The sequence below is a fragment of the Balaenoptera physalus genome (assembly GCF_965194825.1).
Source record: "Balaenoptera physalus genome assembly, chromosome: 13".
Taxonomy (NCBI): Eukaryota; Metazoa; Chordata; class Mammalia; order Artiodactyla; family Balaenopteridae; genus Balaenoptera; species Balaenoptera physalus.
The window spans coordinates 106,783,624-106,809,612 of record NC_138892.1 but is presented as its reverse complement, the minus strand read 5'-3'; the positions used below and the strand labels follow the sequence as shown (position 1 = coordinate 106,809,612).

The window sequence follows — 25,989 nt, the reverse complement described above, 5'->3', positions numbered from 1 at the left end:
TCAACAGCAAGCTTAACCTGAAAAGCTCAAAGAGCATAGGATCAGGCAAATAATCGAGTAGCAAAGATTACCTCCCTCATGTCACAGGTAAGAATGTTCAGGAAGTACAGATTTGTAGCTCAGTTTTACCCAGAAAATCAGGTTCAGGTGAAGAGCTGGGTTCTGACTCCTGGGCAAATATTCAAATCGAAGCACCAGCCGGTTTATTCATTCATTCGACCCGTTACTGAACAGTTGGCACCTGCCCTAGAGGCACAGAGATGAATCAAATCATCCAGGCACTTCAGACAGGCACATTGTCAGGTAGTTTTAAAAAAAATGTTAAAGACCTTAACTAGAGAAACTTTAAAAAACAATAATGTTCCATTGATGACTGACTGGGTAAACGATATATGGACTTATGCATGAACCTGGAGGATCTTGTGCTGAATGAAACAAGCCAGGCACAAAAGGACAAACACAATGAGCCACTTATCTGAGGTGCCGAGAACCGGCAAATTCAGAGAGACAGCAAGTAGGACGGCGGTTACCATGGGCTGGGGGAAGGGATGGGGACCGAGCTAACGGGGGCTGAGTCTCAGTTTGGGAAGATGAACACGTTCTGGAGATGGATGGTGGTGACGGTTGCACAGCAATGAGATTGTCCTCAAAGTCACAGAACTGAACACTCAGAAACAGTTACAACGGTAAATTTTACGGTATGTACATTTTACCACAATTAAAAAAACCCACAATAATGTTTGTGAACCTATCAGGTAACTGAACAAATTGAAGCTCTTTTTCCAGGAGCCGCTATCTGAACACAAAGCCTTTCAGCTCAGTGAATTGCTAAGTTGTTATGCTTCCAGATTCTACGCTGAAAGGAAAGTATTCCACTTTCTCTCGCCCAATTTGAGAGCTAGCAGTGCCCCATGGATCAAAAGCCACATGGAGGCCTTTGTGCCTGTGAGTCATGTGTGACAAGTTCTTACCCTGCACAGTTAGGCAGCCGATGATGCTGACACAGAGTTCCACCACCGGGGAGAACGGCGGCTCCCTCCGCCCTGCTGCCACAGAGGGGAAACTGCTCCAGGGCCCACGCAGAAAGAGGCCAATTCCCACCCCGACCAGGGAAGCTGTCCTTTCATTTAAACTGCGTGTCACCACTGACAGTAACGATCAACATTGGTCTAACAACTGGCATTTGAAGCTTCCTTCTAATACACAGAGAAGGTGTAATTGACCTTACTCAAGTAAAGAGACCAGGTCTAAGCTGCTATTCCAGGACACGCTACATATTTTACAGCTTTTATCACAATCAATTAGCATTTGCATGGTTAAAAGTAACTTTAGGCTTTTACTTTATTACATGTTCGCTTCCAGAAATGTTAGAAAATAAGAATAAGAAAGGGGAAGAGATAGCACTTAAAACTGTCACCTAGAAACTAACGCAACTTTGTAAATCAACTATACTTCACTTAAAACAAACAAAAAGACCCTCTATCAGCTAGAGAGAACCACAACTAACACTCTGCCACAGCACTTTTAGCTGGAGCTTGCCCTCTATTCCATTTTCTGAAGTTCAACCCCTTGTACGGAATTTACCACCCTCCCAGCTACAGATGGTAAGTGTGATCCAGAAGGAAGGCGGGGGTGACTTTCGCAGCATCTCACAGTCTGGAGGAAGGGGAGTCAGAGTCAGAATTCAATTCTCCTTTGGCCGTCCACGCCTCCTGCCACTCCAGTAACCATGTGGACAGTTAAAGCCACTGCCAACCACAGCCAGAGCTGCTGGCTGAAAACACAACCTCCTCTGAGATGGTTTCCGTTATTTGGATGTTTGAGAGCCGGCCAGAGCCTGGCCTGGGCGCTGAGTGAACATCTGCGTGAGAGACCGGCCAGAGAGCCACCCGGCAGCTGGGGGCCATATGGGCAAGGAGCCTCCCAGCCAGCAAGGCTTCCCTGCACCCCCTCCTCCCTGTACCCCTCCTCCCCCTGCACTTCCCTGCTCCTCCTCCCTCCTCCTCTCTGCTCCTCCCTCCTCCTCCCTGCTCCCCCTCCTCCTCCCTCCTCCTCCTCCCTCCTCCTCCCTGCTCTCCCTCCTCCTCTCTCCTCCTTCCTGCTCCTCCTTGCTCTCCCTCCTCCTCCCTCCTCCTCCCTGCTCCTCTCTGCTCCCCCTCCTCCTCCCTGCTCTCCCTCCTCCTCTCTCCTCCTTCCTGCTCCTCCTTGCTCCTCCTCCTCCTCCCTCCTCCTCCCTGCTCTCCCTCCTCCTCCCTGCTCTCCCTCCTCCTCCCTCCTCCTCTCTGCTCCTCCCTCCTCCTCCCTGCTCCCCCTCCTCCTCCCTGCTCCCCCTCCTCCTCCCTGCTCTCCCTCCTCCTCCCTCCTCCTCCCTGCTCTCCCTCCTCCTCCCTCCTTCTCCCTGCTCCCCCTCCTCCTCCCTCCTCCTCCCTGCTCCCCCTCCTCCTCCTCCCTATCCCTCCTCCTCTCTGCTCCTCCCTCCTCCTTCCTGCTCTCCCTCCTCCTCCCTGCTCCTCCCTGCTCCCCCTCCTCCTCCCTGCTCCCCCTCCTCCTCCCTGCTCCCCCTCCTCCTCTCTGCTCTCCCTCCTCCTCCCTGCTCCTCCCTCCTCCTCCTCCCCCTCCTCCTCCCTGCTCTCCCTCCTCCTCCCTGCTCCTCCCTGCTCCCCCTCCTCCTTCCTGCTCCTCCCTGCTCCCCCTCCTCCTCCCTCCTCCTCTCTGCTCTCCCTCCTCCCCCCTCCTCCTCCCTGCTCTCCCTCCTCCTCCCTCCTCCTTCCTGCTCCTCCCTGCTCCCCCTCCTCCCCCCTGCACCCACTCCGTGGATGGAGAGTAGTGCCTGGGCCTTCACAGTCCTTCACAAAGCACAAAGTCCTAGGAAGCCACCATGCATCCAAGTTGACACTCCAGAACGTTCTATCACAGTTTAACAACTCTGAAATCAAATGCAAATTTCAATGCTGTCAGCCAAACACATTTCAGTGACAGAACTGTCATTGCTGCTGAATGAGAGAAACTGGTCACAGTTGTTCATACTGTTGTCACTTCAGCTGAGCAATGTCCACTGTTGGTACCACACACACTGAGTTTAACTGCAATTTAAAATGTCTTCAAAAAGATGACACCAGGATTCAGCATTGAAACACAAAGTTCTTACAAACACTGCAAAGCAGGAGGGCTGTTGTAAATTCACTGTTTCATGGGACTGTCTGAAAGACCCTGTATCGTAGGCAATTGGCACTGTTTTTCTCTCTTTGCCACAAAGAAGCACAGCATAAAACCGAAGGAGTCCAAGAACCCTTGGTTCATGTCAAGCTTAGCATCTCAGTAATTTTCTCGTGGAGCCCCCGGGCCTCAAGAAATAGCTGATCATTCCATTGAGTGAGTAGTTAAGTCCAAACAATGCAATAAGCGTTTATGTTCCAACAACTTAGAGCCATTTGAGAAGATGAAACACATAATTTGAGAGAGAACTATTTTCATCTCATTCTTAAACAACCTCACAATAACCCCTCAAGGTGAGCTCTCAACCCCCTTCAGAGATGAAGAAGTTGAAGGTCAGAGAAGTTCAATGCCTTTCCCAAGGCATCAGAGCTAATAAATGCTTCTGCCTTGTAATATGTGTCTTTCGGTTTTTTTGTTTCTCCTTTGAGGCAAGGACTGTCTTAGCCGTGTCTGCTTCAGCAGAACCTAGCACAGCATCTTGCCACAAAATAAAATAAATAGTTCTTGAATTAAATAATCTCTTCCAAAGAACTCCTCCGGTTACAGCATCTTTGGCATTTTGAGTAGCTAACTCTGCACTTGCCACGTTGAAGAGGATGATGAGAAAAAGATGAAGGGAAGAAAAGAAATGAAGGGAAGAAAGCACGGTTGGTTGCAGAGCCCGGACAGAGGTGGCCGAGAGTCACCAAGTGGAGACCCTCATGGGTCTGTGAATTCGTTTCACTCGGCACTTCTCCTCACGTGCCCTCCCCACATCCTGAGCCTGAGCGCGGGATGTATGGTTACCATGGCGCTGGCAGAAACTGTCCCCGGGAGAAAGCCTGGGCGGATTGGTGGATGTGACACAAGATGTGCCCACAGGCCCCTGTGGCTCTGAAATGACAGCACGTGGAGAAGCGGGGGCCAGAGAGCTCCTGAGACCTCAGGACCCATCCACTGGGAGCCACGTGCTGACAGAAAGCTCAGTAAACAGGACTGAACGGAAACAATCTGGGAGCCACCATTGAGCCCCAGGGTGAGCAGTCCCCACACCCCTTCTCCCAGGCCCTGGGTCTCCCCCTGCCCCTCCCGATGGGGCAGTCAGGGCAACAAGGTGGCAAAACGAAAGCAGCCTGGCAGTGCCTGCTGTGACCTGGGCCTCTGCGGACACGAGTGTCCTCACATGTCACCCCCTCGGCAAGTGGCAGGGCACACAGCGGTCACGAAGGCAGGTGCTGGCCTGAGGTCGGACAACCTGGTCTCCAACCCAGAGCCTCCGAGTCAGGACTGTCCCCCTCACCTCTGATCCTCAAAGCCTTCTCACCCCCATAAAGAGGGGCGTGCGGCAGAGTGGGTCGATTGTCCTAGAATACGAAGCATCATCAACCTATTCCCACCTGCTCTCGGCAAGTGATTCCCATGAACGACAGGGCTGCCAATGGACGGAAAGAACTGCCTGGCCTGGAGAGCTGCCTGACCCCCAGTGACGGTCATGCCACTAAAATACGACAAACACTTCTCAGGATATTTCATATCCAATTAGAATTTCATGTTATCTCTAATCAGCTCCAATTATCTTAAGAGGCATCATGAACACACAACTCCATGAATTTCAATTCACATTTATATAAAAGGCATAAACCGGGTAGTATTTTGGGAGAAGGGAGAGAAGAGTTTGTCACAACACATAATGATACATGTTGCCTTTCCAAAAAGTCTACTTTTATTTTCAGAGGGCTTTCATTCACCTCTAAACTTCTAAAATTGTGCAAGACACAAAGGGCGTGAAGCTCAGGTGACTGTGGAGTTTGAACATCCCTAAGACCCCCGAGCTCCAATGGCAGGTGCCTCACTTGGTCAGCGTTCCCCTTCCACAAGCCAACTGTCAATGGGGCTTTGGTGCAAAAGCCATCTGCCCCAAAGGAAAGTCCCCAGGCTTCTGAGATCCTGCAACCCTCAGGATACCAGGTAGTGACAATCACAGGATTTCCTACTTATTATCTAAGAAAACAACATTAAGTACTCCAAATAATATGAAGATTTCTATTTTGTCAATCTGTCATGGCTGGACTGGATCTTCTAAAGATGCTCAGGTTACTTTCTCTATCGATAACTAATGCAGGATGTCTCAGAGACCTGTATTAACTACTCAACATATTTCTTCTTCAGTGACACAATGCCCCCAAAAGTAAGGAACCCACAAAACAGAGAAAGGATTTGCAAATCATATATCTGATAAGATACCATATACTAATAACACAACTCAATAATTAAAAGACAAAAAATCTAATTTTTTAAATGGGCAAAGGATCTGAATAGACATTTCTCCAAAAAAGATATACAAGTAGCCAATAAGCATGAAAAGATGCTCAACATCACTAGACATCAGGGAAATGCAGATCAAAACCACAGTGAAATACTTCATACCCGTCTTAAGTCTGTCATAACCAAATACTATAGACTGGGGGCTTAAACAACAGAAACATATTTTCTCACAGTTCTGGAGGCTGGAAGTCCAAGATCAACGTGCAAACACAGCTGAGTTCTGGTGAAGGCTCTCCTCCTAGTTTGCAGATGGCCGCCTTCCCACTGTGTCCTCACATGGCAGAGGGAGGAGAAGCAAGCTATGATGTCTCTTGCTCTTATCAGGGCACTAATCCTCATCATGACGGCCCCACCCTCATGACCTCATCTAACCCCAGCTGACTCCGAAAGGCCCCACCTCCTAATATCACCACACTGGGAGGTAGGACTGCAACATGGCAATTTTGGGGGAAATAATTCAGCCCATTGCCTTACCTATTAGGATGGCTATAATAAAAAGACAGATAATAACAAGTATTGACAAGATGTGGAGAAATCAGAACCCTCATACACTGCTGGTGGCATTTTACAATGGTACAGCCACTTTGAAAAACAGTCTGCCACCTCCTCAAAGGGTTAAACATAGAGTTACCAAATGACCCAAATTCTAAATTTCACTCCTTGGTATCTGCCCCAAAGAAACGAAAACATATTTCCACACAAAAACTCATGCACAAATGTTGACAGTGACGTTATTCATAATAGCCAAAAAGTAGAAACAACCTTAATATCCATCAACTGATGAAAGAATAAATAAAAGGTGGCCTATCCATAGGCCACAAAAGAAATGAAGTACTACAACATGGATTAACCTTGAAAACATTATGTTAAGTGAAAGAAGCTAGTACAAAACACCACATATTGCATGATCCCATTTTTATGAAAAGTCCAGAATAGGCAAATCTATAGTGATAGAAAGTGGATCAGTGTTTGCCTAGGGCTGGTAGGGGAGTTGGGGGAAAATGAAGTGACTGCTAATGGGTGTGGGATTTCTTCTGGGGGATGAAAATGTTCTAAAATTGATTGTGATGATGGTTGCTCAACACGGTGAACATACTAAAGACCACTGAATTATACACTTAAAATGAGTGAATTGTATGGTATGTGAATTATATCTCAATATCTTTAAAAAGTAAGTAGTAGTTAACACCCCTGGAGTCCAGCTGAGATATGCCTTAGGAGTAAGGACCTTGCCCTTGAGTAAGACTTCTTCTAAACACAGTCTAATAAAATCTCAAACCAAGCCCTAACAAGATCTACAGGAAAGATGGAGTTAGAGTTTGAGCCCTGCCAAGTTAAAGTCTGGGCTGCTGACAGATCTGTACTAAAGAGTACCTAAGTACCTAAAGAGTACTTAGAAGAGTACCTAAAATGGTAAATAAGCATGTAAGTATATTTACATGCTTCAAATAATTTACTTCAAGGACAACTGACTTTGTAAAGCAAAAGTTCGAATTCCATAAGGAGGGGTTTATAACATATGTAAAAGTAAAAGATATGACAATATACGAAGGGTTAGGAGCAGGTAAGTAGAATTATGCTGTTGTAAGTTTATCATATCTGCAAAGTATGCTCTGTGAAGAGGTACTCTAAATAGACCTGATTATTTAAGGATGCTACAGTTAGCTCTAGAGCAACACACACGCCCCTTGCAAAAAAAAGCAGGGAGGGGATGAATGGAAAACAAATATCAACGTGGCAGACTTTAACCAAACCATAACAAAAATTGCATTAAATGATCCAAAGTTAACATCCTCAGTGGTAGGAATGCCAACATCATGTGCCCCAGAGAAGATGCACTGAGGGGACAGAGCATCCCTTCTGTAGTATTCCTGCCCAAAATGCACACCAGACCTGCTCGTGAGGAAACACCAGGCAACCCAAACTGAGGGAGGGACAGTCTGCACGTGTACACACCCAAGTGTCAAGGTCAAGGAAGACAACAGAAACACCAGGCAGTGTCACTGACTGGAGGAGACTGACGTGACATGACAACTAAATTTAATGTGAGACTCAGGACTGTATTGGACTGGGGGCCAGAAAAAGACATTAGGGAAAAGCTGGTGAAATTGGAAGAAGATCTGTGAAATACTTAATAATACTGTAGCAATGTTAATTTCCTGTTGTTGGTACCTGTGCTATGGTTATGGAAAAATGTTAACATTAGGGGAAACTAAACTATTTTTTGCAACATTTCTGTAAAAAAGCTCAAATAATTTCAAAACAGAAAGTTGAAAGATGGTACTAAATGTAAATAGACTAAACAGGACAATTAAAAGACAGAGACTATCATATTAACCAAAATCTAGAATAACCTAAATGTCCATCCAAAGTGAATTCAATGGTATATACACAGCAATTAAAAGGAATGAACTACTAATACCTCAACAACATGGAAAAATCTCACAGATACTATGCTGAGCAAAAGAAGCCAGAGAGCAAAGAGGTGAAACAAAAACCCTGAGAATTCTGGTATAATTCTGCTTATGTGAAATTCTAGAACAGGCAAGACTAATCTAGAACGACATCAATCAGATCAGTGGTTGCCTGAGTTGCAGTGGGTGTTGGCATGGAGAGACTGTAAGGGGACCAGGGGACTTTCCAGGGGAATGGAAATATCTTGATTCGGGAGGCAGTTGCATGGGTTTGTCCAAATTTATTGAACTGTAATCTTACCAATGGATGAACTTTATTGTATGCAAATTATACTTCAATAAAGTTGATCAAAAAGAAAAAGTAAGGGAAATCCCTGGTGGTCCAGTGGTTAAGACTCCAAGCTTCCACTGCAGAGGGCACGGGTTTGATCCCTGGTCGGGCAACTAAGATCCTGCATGCTGCGTGGTTTGGCCAATAAATAAATAAATAAAAAGAAAAAAGGAAAAGAAAAAGTTGCACACACACCCCCTCCGCCATTCAGCTGCGGCAATACAGGGCAGCACGTGAAGAAACTGAGGGCAGAATGCATGAAGCTTATGAGTTTTGAGGCCGCCAAGATTTCCCCCAGCCTCCATATGCAAACAGCGTGTGGAAGGAAGCTCAGCACGTTTCTTCAGAAGCAGGCCTCCCAGGTTGCACCCATAAAAGCTAGATGTCACTTAAGGCTCTTCCTTAAGGACAATTAGCAGTGCACCTCAACAATCTCACTCGAAAGAAAACAGTTCAAAACTGTCTGGCAAAGTCGAGACCAGGATTCTCCTGATTTAGTTACAGTATAACAAACTGTATCTGAAAATGCAAAGTCGCTGAGGTCAGATTACTGTGGAATTGACAGGTTTGTGCAGTTTATTAATGCCCCGCCTAAATGTGAAAATAACACCAAGGTGACCCTTTCTCTCCAGACATAACCCAGCCTCGGATGATGTAGGCAGAGCTAGTCACTGGCTTTTGCACAAGAGTGGCTTGAGAGGTTGTTTAGAAGCATAATTAGAGTGAACACCTGCTGGGCACGGCTTTCTATGGGCAAGGCCCTGCTAAGTGCTTTCCATGTGTTTCCTTTAATCCTCTCAACGGCCTCTAACAGATGAGGAAACAGAGGGCAAGAGGGTTTGGGTGGCTGTTCAAGAGCACCTCTGTGTGTGGTCACACTGCTGGTGATTTTGTGTTGTTTTGTTTTTGTTTTTTTTTTTGGCTGCATGGCTTGCGGGATCTTAGTTTTCCGACCAGGGAATCGAACCCGAACCCTCAGCAGTGACAGCGCCGAGTCCTAACCACTGGACCACCAGGGAATTCTCACTGCTGGTGAGTTTCGGGGCCGGGACCGGGCTCCTACTGAGCTGCAGAAGTTGATTTTTTAAGCACTGCACATAGAGATTAGACTTCCTCTTTCATGATAAACACATTTGTGTTCATGTTGATGATATTTTTTCTGACATACTTTCCAATGCCAAGGCAGTGAAACAGGAAAATATAAAATGGAAAAAACAAAAAGCCCGGCACTCTAGTTATAGGATGTAACTCCCTTTTGATCCTTTGGGATAGGATTTTGCCTCACCAGACAAGCTTCCACAAAGTTTTCAAAGACTCTCTCCTAGAAATAGAGAAATGAGAGGACAGGTGCCACGTAGGAATCACTGTTGAGTCACCAGGGGCTGTGTCTCGTCAGTGGATTTAGAAAGTCTCTGGGTCACCTATCCACTCTGCCCATCCTGCAGGGATGAACGGTGCCTCCCCGTGGTTATACGCCACTTTCACACACTTCTTCTCACTTAATTCTACAGCTTGGTGAGGTAGGCATTGGGGGGATACATTGTGAACCCCAACAAACAAATTACAAATGAGGACAGGGCGGCTTGTCCAAGGTCCCTGGGAACACAGGGGCGGTGACCCTGGACTTCTGATTCACAGGTGACTACAGGGGGCCGACCGTCCTCAAGCATCTGGGTCCAAGGTCTGTGGGACATCTGGTCTTTGCCTAGAATTTCCCACCTCAGTTCTAACTCTTAGTCAATAGATGGTCAGCATGGAGGTGACACTCTGAATACTCTATTTGGCAAACAACAGAAGCACATTTCCTAGGGAACACCAAGGCAAGCACCAGGAAATGACAACAGGTCATCTTAGTAAACAGTGATCAATGACATTGACTTATGTCACCAAATCTAAGATTCCATTTATCTTAAAATGCACCATTATTCCATCCACTAAGAGAGAAAAGTACTCCCAATTAAACACATTGATTTTAAGATGAATCTTACAACAAGGTCCTACTGGATAGTGCAGAGAACTATTCAATATCCTAAGATAAACCCAAATGGAAAAGAATATTTTTATTTTCTTAATTTTTTTCTTATTTTTTAAAAATTATTTTATTTTATTTATTTTTTGGCTCCGTTGGATCTTTGTTGCTGTGCGCGGGCCTTCTCTAGTTGCGGTGAGCAAGGGTTACTCTTCATTGCGGTGCGCGGGCTTCTCACTGTGGTGGCTTCTCTTGTTGCGGAGCATGGGCTCTAGGCATGCGGGCTCTGTAGTTGTGCCTCACAGGCTCTAGAGCGCAGGCTCAGTAGTTGTGGCTCACGGGCTTAGTTGCTCCGCGGCATGTGGGATCTTCCCAGACTAGGGCTCGAACCCGTGTCCCCTGCATTGGCAGGCGGATTCTCAACCACTGCGCCACCAGGGAAGTCCCAAGAATGTGTGTGTATATATATATCTGAATCACTTTACTGTACAGCAGTAATTAACACAACATTGTAAATCAACTATACTTCAATAAAATAAATTTTAAAAGATTATTAAGCTAGCTTTATGTTAAATTTCAAATGAATCCCTTAAGATGCACCCTGATCTCAGATATGTTAAAATGCGTCTTAGCATAGAGAACAGACTTGTGGTTGCCAAGGGGGAGGGGGTGGGGGAGGGATGGATTTCGAGTTTGGGATTAGAAGATGCAAACTATTATATATAGAATGGATAAACAACAAGGTCCTACTGTAGAGCACAGGGAGCTATATTCAATATCCTGTGATAAACCATAACGGAAAAGAATATGAAAAAGAATATATATATATATATATATATATATATATATATACCCATATGTATAACTGAGTCACTTTGCTGTACAGCAGAAATTAACACGACTTTGTAAATCACCTATACAGCAATAAAATAAATTTTTACAACGTGTCTTAGGATGGATGAAATACGGTAATCCATGACCAGCTTTCTCCAACCGGGTGATAACCTTCCGAGGCGTCACTAGCTCATTGGTTTATCAATACCACTGCGTAGCCACGATGCCGAGAGCTGCGACTACTCCTGGGACCCACTCAGGCTGGGTCCTTCAAGGAAAATTCCAAGAGCCTGGAGCCGTGAGCCCACAACAGCTCCTTGTGAGAGCAGCTGTCACAGAGGTGAACTTTCAGATTTCCTTTGTCTCCTCACTGTCAAAACCAGCCAAGTTACAACCACTCAGTTCTTCTGGACCAAACTCTGGGCAGGCACTGAGCATCTGGGTGACAGCTCCTTGGCTCCTTCAATTTGTTCAGCAGAGAGTTAAGGAAGAGGGCTGACACTCACCACGGGCAGGAATTGCCCTAATTCACACAAACCATCCCAGTGGATCCTCAGGATAAACGTGTGAGCTGGCCGATATTACCCTGTTTAAAAGATGAAGAACAGGGAGCTCAGAAAAGCTCAGCAATCAGGGCGAGGTCCATCAGGTGCGAATGGCTGAGTGGGGATTCAAACCCACGTCCATCCACTTGCCCCCAAAGGCCATGCGCTTTCCACTACACGGGGGACAGAAAGCAGGGAGGGCAAAGGCCTTTACAAGCCTGAAAATCACAGCCGTGCTAACCTGAAGCCTGGAAGGCTTACGCTGTCTAAACAAGTGCACAGCAGACAACAACCCTTCTGCTGCAGAACGCCCCACTCTCAGGGGACCCGCCGGTCACCCCCCTGAGGTGGTTCCCTGCACAGCCCCAGCTGCACGTAGGGCCTCCCCTGAGATCTGCTGAGAACACGGCGTAACCAACCACGTGCCTGGTAGGGAGGATGAGACGTGAACACAAATGATCACGATGTACGACAAAGTGTGAGAAGGGCCACACGGATGACCTCTGAACTGCAGCGGCCCTGCAAGCCAGCTCCCAGCCAGAGAGGTCATTTCTGACAGGGGCGGGCAGGGGGCTGGCATCTGAGGTGCACCTTGAAGAACAGGCGGGTTCCCACAGGAAGTGGGGGGGGAGGGTGCCTGGCTCGAGCAGACATCGGGGAGCAGGACTCCGGTTTGGCTGCAACACAGAGAAGCAGAGGAGAGAAGCCTGGCAAGGTTGGTAGGGTGAGGACTGAAGGCTACCGAACACCAGTCAAGATATTGTATCAATTCAGTAGGGTCACGAGGAGTCACTCAAGAATGCTGAGCGGGGGACGGACCCAGGGCGGCAGGGTGACCGTGCGGGAGCAGGTGAGCGATGTCCCTGGGGAGTGGACCAGGGACCAGCCGCTGGTGGGAGAGCTGCGGCTGTAACCCACATCCCTCCCATAAGGCCTCACGCCCGGGCAAGAGCCCCCAAACAGGATGCAAAGTGGGTAATAATTCCAAAGGATTTAAGGGAAACGGAAATAAGGAAAGATTCTCAGGAAAGGAATAGACACACCTTAGAACAGTGGTTCTCAACCAGGGGCAGTGTTGCCCCCAGGGGATAACGGGCAACGTCTGGAGACATTTTTGGTTGTCACCACACCGGAGGGCAGGTACTGCCGGCATCTAGTGGGTAGGGGTCAGGGGTGCTGCTGAACACCCCACAATGGGCGGAACAGCCCCCACTGCACAGAATCATGGGGTCCAAAATGATCAACAGCGTCAAGGTTTAGAAACATGGTTTGGGGACCATAAGGAGAGGAAAGTGGCACCCATGTTCCACTCAGCAGGCAGCTCATGAGCCCAAAGGCAGAGGAACCACGGGGCCTTCTCTGCAGAGACACAGCTACTCACCGGGACCGGTACACACCTCTCCCCACGCCTTTCCTCTACATTCCTGGGCACGTGCTACGGCCAGGCCCGACAGGCACCGAGGGTGAGGACAGGAGCAGCCCTTGCCCTCAAGGCATCACCTTCCAGAAGGGGGACAAGCACATAAGAAGCACACACGTGTCTGAAAATGCTTACGTGCTTGCACATGTCTGTGTGGTACAGACTGAAAAGGGATGCCTTTTTCCTGCACGAGCCGGGAGGCCAGCAGAGCACTCGGAGCAAAACAGTGACACGATCTGACCTGTCTGAGCAGGACGGCTGCGGCTGCAGCAGGGAGACCAGTTGGGAGGCTGCTGGTGGTGGACTGAGCCAGGAGGAGGCGGTGGAGGGGGTGAGGAGAGGCCGGGGATCTGGGGATCTTCTGGGAAATTAGACATGTCAAGATCCACTGCTGGACTGGATGTGGGCCGTGAGAGAAGGAGAGAAACCAAGAAGGATCCAGGGCTTACGGCGCGAGCGACTTGGAGGGGGAGATGGAGCAGGCAGTGCGAAGAGCAGGTCTAAGAGGAAAGGTCAGAAGGTCAGGCTGGGATGCCCCTCAGACCTTCTAGAGAAGGTGCTGCTTGAACAATCGAGATACCAGTCTGAAGGTCAAGGGAGAGGGGCCAGCAGCAGATGACGGTGTGAGATTAGCAAGAGGGCGGACAGTACTTACAGCCATCGCGGTGTGTAGAGAAGAGAACAGAAGAGGTCCGGGGAGAGGAGGAAAACCCAGAAAGCCTCAGCCAGTGAGGGAGGAGGCAGCCTGGGAGAGTGAGGCATCTGGGGGCCAAGCCAAGACCGAGAATCAAGGACGGGGCGATGGTGCAGCCGCTCGAGGCAAACAGAGACCCTTCTTATCAGGTCTTCTCAAATTATGTTCAGTGGGGCTTTACTGGACACTGGCTGGGCAACCTGGGACCAAAGACGTGCGTGCTAGTAACTTCTAGATGGTGCCAGTCGTCTGGAATGACAGCCTAGCGAGGTAGATGGCTGTGTGCCTGCAATGCACTCATGGAACTCCGAACCCAGTTCCTTCCCCACCTCTCCATCTGGTCACACATGGGTGGAAAATGTCCTGCTAGCAATGGCACAGGGAGGAATGTTCCAGGTCCCCCTGGGAGCAGCCGAGCACCCAGCCTGAGCAGAGGTCAGGTCAGCGCGTCCTCTCTCGGATCTTCTGCTGGCCTGGACCGCCCCGTGGCTTCCTGTTCTTCTGTGTTTCCACTGTCTGCTGCATCCCCAAACCACCCGCAATGTGTGTGCATGGTCACAGATGGGGCTTGAGCACAGGGTACGGGAGAATAAAAGACTCAAGAGGTTTTGGAATTCTGCACACTTGCCGTTTGTACGTAGAAGGAGTTCCTAGAACAAAAGCTGCTGAGGTTCAGGGACTGTATCTTATATCCCCAGCGCCTGGGACTTGCCTGGACCAATATTTGTTATATGAATAATTCAATCCACAGAAAAATCAGTAAGGATGCCATTCTTTTTAGGCAAAATAGGCCTTTTTCTGGCAAAGAACATGCTGTACAATTACAAAGCTCACTGCCCTAAGATCAACAATCACAGCTATTTTGGGAGCACCTTTAAGCTCAGGCACCATGAGCACTGTTTCAGCCCCGAGGACGCAGTGGAGAGCAGGACAGACACAGGGTGGCCGACGTTTAACAAGAACTAACACGAAAGAGAGTTCGCGACGGTGGAATAGAGAGTGTGTGTGTGTGGGGGCAATTCTGCCGCTGGGGCCTGAGGGTAGCGGTCCATCCAGCACAGAGAGGACCGCCCGCAGCATCACGTGCGCCACGTGGACGGGAGGGCGGGACCGGCCACAGGGAGCTTGGCAGACCACGGTGTGCGGTCTGGGTTATGTTTAACTGCAGCGGAGCTAAGGAAGGTGTTTTCTGGGAAGCGTGCAAACTCCCTGTTAATCCAGTAAGTCCCCTACATACGAACGAGTTTCGTTCCAAGAACACGTTCCTAAGTCCGATTTGTTCGTAAGTCCAACAGAGTTAGCCTAGGTACCCAACGAACACAATCGGCTATATAGTGCTGTACTGTGATAGGTTTATAATACTTCTCACACAAATAATACATAAAAAACAAACAGAAAGTAAAGAAAACATTTTAAATCTTACAGTACAGTACCTTGAAAATTACAGCAGTACGGTGCAACAGCTGGCACACGGGGGCTGGCATCGAGTGAACAGGCAGGAAGAGTTACTGACTGGAGGAGGGAGAGGAGGTGGGAGACGGTAGAGCTGAAGGACCGTCAGCAATAGGAGACGGAGGGCAAGCTGCAACTTCACTCACGCCTGACACTGATGGCACAGGTTCTGGGCTTGAAATAAAGACACTGTACCACTGTACTCTATACAGTACTGTACAGTAAAGTACACAAAAGCACAACCACTTGTAGGGGATGCACGCACGTGACAACGTACTCCAGACACGTGAACTAACTTACGTGATTGGACACGCGAACGCACGTCCGCATCTTTGACAGTCTGCAACTTGAAGGTGCGTATGTAGGGGACTCACTGTATCCGGAAAGATACACAAAATCTGCAGGAAAGCCCATGCGTGATGGCCCCGAACCTGACACTCTGAGAGGTGGGACTCTCGGAGCAGCTGGAGACTAGGTTGGGGCAGGGCTGGGGACGGCAGCCTCTGGGCTTTGACAAGTTAAAGGACTTGACCCAACCCCCTAGGTGAGGCCTGACCTCCCCACCGCTGGCTACCACCACCGCCCTCCCCTCCAGCCCGCCGCTGTTTGGCCCTGCCGGCTCCTGGGTGTACCTGAGGGCGAGGCCCTTCACAGGTGCTCTGCGGCTGGTCTCAAGGGTGGACTGACCTGGCCTGGGGAAAAGGAAGACGCCCTCGGGGGATCTCCCTCTGTGTATTTAAAGCGTACTTCAGATTTGATTTTGCAGAGGTTACCCTTTTAAGCACAAGAAAAGACAACATGTCAAGATCTTGAGTGGTTTCCAAACGCAGGGACTCTCCCGGCATCTGCTTAGTTAGAAGGACAGACTCGTGTGAGACGGGGCCCCGCTCGACCCCCAACCCCACAGGCCCCATCAGCATCCTGAGAGCGTCCACTTTTCCTTCCCTTCGTAACAGCCAACGCTGAACACCTATCCCCTCCCGTCGGTGGCCGCTCCACAAACCGGGACCCTCCATCCCACGGACGTCACGCCGGATGGGATGCGGCTGACGCCCACGAGAGCCATTCCCTTCCAGGACTGGCGGGCACCCGCCGACACGGGCAGCTCTGCTCACAGGGGCGGGGCGGGTTCCAGGCGCCTCCCTCACAGCTCGCAGCCAGCGACGCCCAGCCCTGCGCAGCCCAGCGCCCTGCACACCCAGATCCTCACTGCCAACTGCCTCTCGGCAACCACAGGAGAGGAACAGACAGTTACTGTTTCCACTCACAAGTGAGGAAACCGAGGTACAGAGAAGCCGGGTTACGTGGCTGGCTTCCGAGGGCCGGGCCACAGCCGCAGTGCCACCGAGGCCCAGCCTCTAGCATCTTGGCTTCCCACAGCCTGCGGACTCGGGGCCTAAGCCACAGGGCCACCCGGGACCCTCGCCCCGTCCGCCAGCTCCTGCCCCCCAGCGGGACAGGGCATTTCTAGCCCTACACTTAAATACAAAATCTCTTTAAAGGTTTAATTACTTTGATTGCAGGTCTTGTACGCCAAACAAGAGCTGTATGAAGTATTTAGTAATTCATTACTCAGAGTTTCCCAGGAGAAACTTCCCAACGAGCATGGGTGAGGTATATAATCTTAGAGACGATTCCACAAAGGGAATCAACTTCCTTCAACCTCCCTCAGCGACAGGAACGCCAGCATCTCTGGGTATCTGCTGGGAAGAGGAAAGGGGGGCCCAGCAGGAACAGAGCCCAGGGCTGCTCTGAGGCTTCTCCCCCAAAGTCCCCTCCAAAAGGAGGACAGGGTGAGACTCGGCAGCGAACAGGGTCACCCCGAGCCCGTGTCAGAAAAGCTTTGTTCTCATTTCTTTGGCTCTCCCAGCAGGGCTCAGAGCAGATCTAGTGGACATTCCAGATAACTCGGATGTGACCTTCGGGGGCTAAAGTTTGTAAACCAAGAACTTCTCAAACTGAAGCCAAGACCTCGGGAAATCCACCCCTGACCCTTTGTCAGTTAGTGAGACAGGAGTGACCTTGGAGGGGTTAGCATTTCTGGGGCTCAGGGACCCTGGGTGCCCCCCCAGGAACTCAGGCCCTGGCCCCTAAGTCACCAGCAGCTGGAGACAGGGCCTCGAGCCATCCTTGGGAGGCCGACTAACCACAGGGGCCCCTCCGGGCCGGAGCCCAAAGCCGGGAGCACAACCTGAGCCTCCAGCTGGCCCACAAGCCCTGCCTGCAGGCCTGCAGGGGGTGAAACAGTAACTCTGCGAAAGCAGCCCTGCTGCCCCTCCGTCGCTGCCCCTCCGTCGGAACGGACGTCTTCGATTGGCTGCCTCCCCACCCCCAGGCCTGGTCCACAGCAGAGGGATTTCCAAAACGGAACCAGCTAGAGCTGTTTGAAACAACAGACTGTTAGAACTGGAAGGGCCTCCAGGGCAATCTAATCCCACGCCCCACATGACGGGAGAGACAACTGAGCCCCCCAGAGGAGATGCTACCATGCACCCCTCCCCCCCAGTACACCTCCCCTCGAAACCTCACACAAGAGCAGGACATACAGGCGGGCTGGGTCCTCCTGGGCTTTGGAGGGTCGGGGTGCAAAAAGAAACACCCCTGTGTCTGAGAAAACACCCCTGTGTCTTTAGGGCCTGCACTTGCTCCCAAGGGGGCCCCGGGGCCCTGGGCTGGGCTGGCGACAATTACAGACAGCATGAGGGTCTCAGTGGCAAGGCTTGAGCTCCCTCCCTGAAACTTCTGTGCCTGCTCTTTGGAGGGCTCAGGGGAGAGCTTCCCCCAGCACCAAGCAGCTTCCAAAAAGAGTTGGGAAGAAAGCCCCGTGGGCAGAAGCCGGGAGGAGAGACGCCAGCTTTAGAAAAGTGTGGAGGAGAACTCAGGCTGCACAGCTGGGAAAGACCCAGCTGCAACCACAGGGGCAAGGAGGTCTGGAAACGCTGCCCAGCGGCCAGGAGGGCGAGACCAAGAGCCAGTGGGTCAAACTGGGATGAGGGGGTGGAGGCTTAAATTTACCCAGGTAAACAGAGCCGACTGGGGGGCTGGGAGGAACGGGCTGTCGCTGCCAAGGCTGGTCAGACTGGACCAAACTGCAGGTCCGCTTCCCCAGCTCTGCCAACTCGCTGCCTGGGGGAGTGGACGGTCGCCCCTCAGAGATGGGGAGAAGGTGACTTTTTTTTTTTAACATCTTTATTGGAGTATAATTGCTTTACAAATGGTGTGTTAGTTTCTGCTGTATAACAAAGTGAATCAGCTATACATATACATATATCCCCATATCCCCTCCCTCTTGTGTCTCCCTCCCACCCTCCCTATCCCACCCCTCTAGGTGGACACAAAGCACCGAGCTGATCTCCCTGTGCTATGCGGCTGCTTCCCACTAGCTATCTATTTTACATTTGGTAGTATATGTAAGTCCATGCCACTCTCTCACTTCGTCCCAGCTAAGCTGGGAGAAGGTGACTTTTACCATAAAAGGTGCTTCAGACGAAAAACGATAGGGCCTTTCATCTACATCACAGTGTCCGTTCCCAACCCCTCTGCTGGATTTCTCTGGACTGCTGGAAGCAGTTTGAAGACACTTAATAGAAACCAGCCAGGGATGCCCCTGGGGTGAGGATGGGGAGCCCCCATGTCCTCTCCTCACTCGGGAGACGTGAAGGGGCTACAAAAATAGCACCAACCAACCAACCACTGAAAACTCTGAGGCCCATGTTCAGGTGTGGGGATGGAGCACGGGTGGCGTCCAAGGACGTGTTCGGAAGATGAAGGGGATGAATGACAGGCAGGTTGGAAAGAGCTTGGGAGCACAGACCAGAGCAGCGAACAGGAAAGCTTTGTGGGCTTACTGGAGCTTACTTCGGAGGCGGCGAGGACTAGCACTTCATGTAAAGCCCTCCTCCCCTGCTAGACATGCCGGCCGTGGCCGTCCAGGACCCGCAGAACCATCCCAGGAGTGAAAATTAGAACAGCCTCGGCTGGGCTCCTGTCCTTCTTGAAGAAGAGCCAACAAAAAATCTTCCAGCTGCCGCTAGAGCAAGACCAGGGTGAAATACGCAGGTGAAGAACAATCCCAGATTTTTTCTTTTCACAGCATATGGCTCCCAGCAATTTGGCTTAAGCTTTGGGCATAGAAAATTTTTTTTCAGAAAACAGTTGTTTCAAGCCAACGAGACACCCTTGGAGACATTAGCACGACCGAAGGACATGAAGAGGGCTGCTTTCAGGCACACTGGGCAGACGCCTGCTCACACATTCATACTGGGACGCACGAGAAGTCGGGGCCTGGGAAAGCGGGGCTGGCTCCTGCTCCCCGGCAGGCAGACCCCAGCGGGTCCCACACCCGAGGGCTGGTTTTCTTTAGGAAAGGAAGGGGGGGCTGCCCTTCGGTCCTTATCCACATGTCACCTCGGTAGGTCCTTTGCTCCACGAACCTCCTTCCCTGCGCCTGCTACACCTGCGCCTTTTGGGGCGGAGACCTGGCCCCAGTCTGCCTCTGGCCTTGGGATCCAGACTGGACCTCCCCCCAAAAAGCCCAGCCACACCACTCCCCCCGCAAGCGTGCAGAGGACTCTGAGCACTGCCCTTCCTTCCCAGGAGACGCACCTCCTTCCTCCTGCTATTTATAACCACAGATCTTCTGTGTGAAGAGAGAACAGATGCTATTTTGAAACAGAGGAAACCACCACTCAGCCTTCCACGTTCCACAGGTCGGCGGGTCTGCCGGGGGACGCGCGTGTGATCCTGGCGGGCGTGTGGGCACAAGCTCGGGGCCGGGCCTCACTCACCCACGCCTGAGACTGGAGCCTTGCCTTTGATAAGTAAACTGCACATCTGAATCAGCAGCAGGAGGGCCGGGGTCCAGGAAAGGGTCCTCGGCTTTCCCAGGGTGTGCCCACTGCTCCCCGGCCCCTATGTTGCCTTAGGGCCCGCCTCAGGAGGGGTCACCCTAAGCTTCCAGCCCTGTGCCTGCCTGGGTGCTGGTGTTTGGCCAGGAGCGTGACTCTGCCCCACTGGAGTTTTCTGCACCCGTGCAGATGGCATGGCATCACAGCTCTGGCAAGTGGGCACTTCCTTGGCCGCTAGACTGGTAACACGATCCTGGCCTTTCTCCTCCAGGTACCAGGCTGAAACTCTGCCCAGGGTGGTAGCAACTGAAAGCTGTTGCCAAGCAGCCAGGTGGCAAAAGCAGTGAAGAAGGCCCGGGGGAAAGTGGAGAGCAAGCTCCCCAGAAAAGCTGGGTCACCACTCAGCTCCCCTCTCTGTAAAACAGAAGCAGTCCCGCTCCAAGCAAGTGGAATGGTCTCTCACGAAGACTTGCAGGATGAGAACATCCAGGAACCGGGGCTCTGACTAGAGTGCGTGGCCGAATATCCCCCCAGGCTCCACGAGGAGGTGGAGAATGGCCACCCCGCACCTCTCCGGCTGGGATGGAAGAGGCAGGGCGAGCGGAGGCGCAATTAAAGAAAACAGAAAGCTAGGAAGACCAGCCGGAGACCTGCTCGGGCTTAGGCAGGAATCCAGGCACCAAACCAGCACTGCTCGCGGGGGTTAAAAGAATCCAGATGCAGCTCTCGCCACAGTCTGGCGGGCGCGGGGCGCAGACCCCACCGCGGACCCCAGCTGGGCCCGAGCGAGCCGGGAAAAGCGCGCGGGAAGCTCGGGGGCTGGCGGCGCGCGGACGGGCCGGGGCCGAGCCTGCGCGCCCGGGGTCGGCTCCCCGCGGCTCCGCGGTCGCCGCCCGGGGACCGAAAGCGGCGACACCCGCCTGCCGGGAGGGCGGGGACCCTCGCTACCTGCCGGCTGGGGGCGGCCCGGGCTCGGCGAGAGCCCGCGGCCCCAGCTTTGTTCGGCGGCGGGGACCCCTTCCCTTGCGCGTCCCCCGCGCCGCCGGGCCCCGGCCCCGCAGACCCGTCCCGGGCCAGGCTCGCGGTCCCCGGGCGCGGGGGGTGGAGGGGAGGCCCCTCCCGGACCGCACCTCCCCGCTCCCGATCCGGTCGCCCCGACCGGCCCGCGGGCGCAGGGAAGTTGGGCGGCGGGGCGCGGGCTTCGTTTTCCCGGCCGCCGCCAGGCTTACCTGCGCGTCCGCGGCTTGTCAGGCCCGCGGGCTCCGGCTCGCTCTCCGCCCGGCCCGGCCCTTCTAGCGCCCGCGGGGCCGGGGCGGCCGGGGGCGCCGACTCTCCGCGCTGCGCTCTGGTCCCGCCGAGTGTCCGCCCGGCCCCGGGGGTCGGCCGGTCGCCCCCGCGGAGCCCGCGCTCCTTGCCCCGAGGGCTCCCGCGCGGCGCCCGGTCCGAGCCGATGGGCGGAGGCGGGGCGCGGGCAGCGGCCGAGCGGAGGAGGCCGGGCCCTGCGCGGGGCTCGGGCCGCCGGCTGCGCGCTCCTCTCCGCCGCGGCCGGGAACTTGGGCCCGAGTTGGCTGCGGCGGTGGCGGCCGCGGCTCCGAGTGCAGGGCCGGCGCCGGCCGGCGGGTCCCGGGCCCCGCGCTCCGCCCCGCGCCTCCTCCCCGCCCCCGCCCCGCCGCGCCGCGCCAACCCGCCCCCGGGGCTCCTCGCGGGCGGCACCCGGCCTCGCACCTGCCTCCGCTCCCCGCGCGCCCGCTCCTCCGCGGGCCCCGACCCCCGGGCGCGCGTGGGGAGCCCCCCGGACCCTCCGCACACCCACCGGCCCCTTCGCCGGAACTCGACCCGGTCCTCCGGGAGCACCTGGGGCCTCACGCGCCAGCAGCCCCCGGGGCGTCCAGCGCTCCTGCGGGGAGCCCCCAGCTCAGGAACTGCGGGGCTGGAGGCTCTGGGACTCACGTAGTAGCTTTTCTACTCACATCAAACACTCACACGCGCTTTCCTCCTTGAATCTTCCCAAGGAGAGGAGTGATCTGTTATTTCTGCCTCACAAACCCGAGCCATTCCCTCTGGTCCTGGACCCCTTCCGACAGCACCCAGCAGAGCCATCCCTGGGACAAGGAAAGCTGACGCGGCGCGGGTACACCAAGAAGAGTGCTTCCACATGGGAAACGCGCGCTCCCATCGCTTCTGGGACAGCGTCCGGCCTGAATTAGTCCATAGTCACTGACGGGATTTGGTGCCTGAAAAGTCACTAGAGCCTCGGCTGGGACCGATGTCCCAAGTCTGGGTAGTGCACCCTGGGTGAGCTGCCCCAGAGGGAGTAGCCAAGGTCCCACGGAGGCAGAGCTCCAGCTCCAGCCCCGGACCCTATTCCAGACCCCAGTAACAGGGCACCAACCAATGGGGCCAGCATGGTTTGAGGCCGGCCCTCCAACTGCTTTTTTTTTTTTAAAGTTCTGAACCCCCCTTCTCTTCCCTGAGTGAGTTGGAGGTCGCTCTGCTAAAGAAATTGCCTTTGAATGCAGTACAGTGAGAAGAAAAAAAAAAAAAACAATAGCAGTAATCGAAGGCTTGGCCTTTTTTAATTAGTAACTGAACAGGGTGACAACCTTCCCCTTTCAGTGGGGGAACAGACTGCGGCGGGCGGGCGGTGGTCAGGGAACGAGGGACCAGGAACCCACCGTACTGGGCTGGCAATAAGGAGCTATTGTCCTCTGGGTTTATAATAAGGAAAGTAAGAGCAGTTTTAGCAAATACCAGACTAATTAGAGGGAAAGTCTTCCTTGGAATTGTGCCGTCTTGGCCGGAGGTGCCTGACGACTCTTCTCACCTCGCAGTGAACGGGGTTTATGAGACCAGGTCCAGCAACCTGAAATGAATGGCCTATAATTGCCATGCCCCCCCCCCGCCCCCTTCACGGAGGGGAACTAGTTCAAGGCTTTATCTTTGGGGACAGATGAGACACAGAGGGTAGCTGGCCTCATGCAGGCTGAAAGCTTTGAATCCACCTTGTCAGATTACAAATAGGCTCAGTTCCTCTCCTCCTGAGAAGAAAGCATTGGCTCTGGGGTTAGGGTCTTTGCGGGAGGTCAAGGGAAGACCTCATGCAGGAGGCCCTGATCATTCCAGAATGCAAACTGGGAGAATTTGGGGATTCACTTCACACTCACATTTCTTGAGCCCTAAACACACAGAGATGGCTGACAGCAGTTCCCAGCCGCAGGAAGTTTAAAGTCTAAAGGAAGGAGCACAAGAACGGGCCACTTTACTTGCCCCCCCCAGCTGACCACCCAGGGGGAGGGCAAGTGACAGATGACAGCAAACCCAGCTGAGTGTCCCTGGAGTGGTCCTGAACCTCCCACCTCCATCTCGGTCCAAGATGAGTCAACAGTTGTGGTCCAGCGAGGGGGGCTGCAGCGGCCCCCCCCCCCCCCAGGAAAGGAGCGTGTGGCTGAGTAGCTGGGAAAGCATTCACACGAGGAACCCCGAGTCCTGGGCTGGATTCCCAAGGGAAGTGGTGAGCGCCCCACTGCCTGAGTCAGTCCAGAGATGAGAGCCGATGGGACTGTGGACAGATCTTGCCCATGTTTTGTCTGTGATTGCTGGGTGGGGTCTCTTGCCTTCTCCCCCCCCAGATAAAACATACCCTGACTTGGCATTTGTGGTTTCAACAGAGAAAGAGAAAGCAAGTATTTGGACACATGGAAATCAGTAAAGACTCCGGCTCTTTATTGGAGACCCTATTCCCCCGTCCTGGTCATGCCCTCACAGGCCACCAGCCACATTGGGAGGCCCCTTCCAAGCCAGAACAGCTAACGAAACCCCATCAGAAAGAGACAGGAGGAGCCAGCCTCCTCCGTTCCTTAGCTCTCGGTGGCTCTCCTGTCGGGGTACTAGGTCTAGGGCTGACCTCTGCCCCTTGGGCTGTGCACGCTGAGGGCAACCGTTCCCTTTCCATCCCAGCACCGGGAGGAAGCGCTTCGGGGAGCACAGGTGCTCCAGATGGAGAAGGAGAAAAGCGCCCTGATGTGGGAAAGTCCCCCCCACCCCAGTCTGCTTCTCTAGCCCTTTCTAAGGGTTGATAGGGATGCACAGAAAATTTCTTGGGGGCACCAGCCTGATGAGCCTTTGAAGCGAGAAGACAGAGAGGCAAAACTAGTAACCGCTCTCCCAACAGCTACTTCATAGGCACATTGCCTGTGCCATTCGGTGTTCATTCTGTGCTTCTTATCTGGATGCCTTTCTGAGAACGAGGGCTGAAAAAAATGGTAGATTCGGACCCAAATGTCCAGATACCATCCATAGATTCCCCCAGGTGCTCACGGTAGCGGAGACATTCTGGGACGTGTGGGTCACGGGGGTTCTAAGCGCTGAAGGCAGCAGGTAAGAAGAAAACTCTGCTGTCATGAGCTCTAATCTGGCTCTGCAGTTGACTTCTTGGGAAAAAGTTCACCCCAAGAGGCCAGCAGCCCAAAGAATCTGTATAAAGGCAGAAGGAGGCTAAAGTATTGGCAGTTTCAACCGCTGATACGTGCAGTTACGTTTTGTCTTGCTTGAGATCCATCAAATGAGGACAGCCCCGCTCACCGCGCTTGGAGGGGGTCTCCTGTAACCAATTCTCCCCGAAGAGAGGCCAAGTGCCCTCCAGGGCGAGAGCTAACGAGGGTGCTGAGCGGGGGCTCCACGTCAGCCCCCCCGGGAAGTCCGGACTCACTGCCTGTGTGATCTTGGGCAAGACGCCACTGCTGTCTCTCAGCCCCGGTTTCCTCATCTGCAAGGGAGTAAGACGGCAGCCTGCCTGGGGGAACCTGAGGACTAAGTCAGGCAATGCAGGAGAGGAAACCGAGAACCACGTCTTGTATGTGGTACACACTCAATAAAAACTAGTAACAGTATTACTACTCCAAAGTAGACAGGGCCTGAGTTCGTTCCCTTTTGGACAATCTGCTGTGGCTCTCAGCCCTTGAGCTCCTGGATCTTCATTCCCATTTTTCTCCTACGAGAAGACATACAGGGTCCTCAGTTGTTCCTTGAATGAATTACTGCTTCACAAATATGTAGAATGAGGCAGCTGAAGGTGTCACTAAAAACTGGCAAAATCCGGAGACCCCAGCCTCCGTCAGCATCACCCTAAGGAGCAAGGCCCCAGGAATAAACTGCTCCAGAGTATGGCCCACAGGGAGGCCCTGTTTGGAGTCGCCAGGGACACGAAATGCTACATCCCTTTTGAGATGCCAGCATCCCCATGTCCCTCCTGTTTCCCCTTCTCAGCTTTGACCGAAATCCTTTCGTGTGTTCTGTACGGACGGATGTTAGGAGGGCACAGGGACACGGTGCCCGTGTCAGGAGGTCTGCCCTCACGGTGGGGCTGCGGGCCGCAGAGGGGCACACAGCCAGGTCAGGTGCCCCGCTGTAGATCCCGGTGCCCTCAGGACGGGGTGGACCCCGCACGGGTCACCTCCTCTCTTGGGGCCGCAGTGTCCTCGCAGTAACCTCACAAAGCCAAGATTGGGTCAAAGGGAAAGGGAAGCGGCTGGAGGTGTGGGTGGGAGACGAGACTCTGACCCCACGTCCATCTTGTTTTGAGGGTCAGTGGGGCGGTCAAGTGTTGATGGCAGGAAACAGCGACCCGGAGCGGGGTTAGAGGTCAGCATGGATGCAGCTCCAGCAAACTGAACTGGTAACTATGAAGCCAGACGGCCAGGGTCAAGGTGGGGGGGATGGAGCCTCAGCACGGTGAACCGGGAGGAGAGCCGGGCCGGCAGGGGCCGTGGGGTCAAGTGATGTGCTCTTCCCAGTACGGGCCCCTGGACACGCTTGCAATCAGAAGAAAAGTGAGGCGGGTGAGAAATTCCTGGTGTTGGAGGAGGGGGCCGGGAGCTCCGAGGGGTGGTTAGCGGTCCACGCCCTGAGGCGCCTCCCTCCCTCCTCTCCAGGGGATGTTGAGTCTTGTGACCAGAGGGTGTCTC

General features: G+C 53.0%; 1 protein-coding gene across 1 annotated transcript in view; it reads right to left on the bottom strand.

Moving 5' to 3' along the window:
• Positions 1-21,656, bottom strand: part of WNT5B (Wnt family member 5B) — an 89,157-nt gene extending 67,501 nt beyond the window's left edge. The window contains exon 1 of the mRNA XM_082422168.1: positions 21,256-21,656. The gene's annotated coding sequence lies outside the window, so the exon portion shown is untranslated. The remainder of the gene's footprint in view (positions 1-21,255) is intronic.
• Between the last annotated feature and the right edge of the window lie 4,333 nt (positions 21,657-25,989).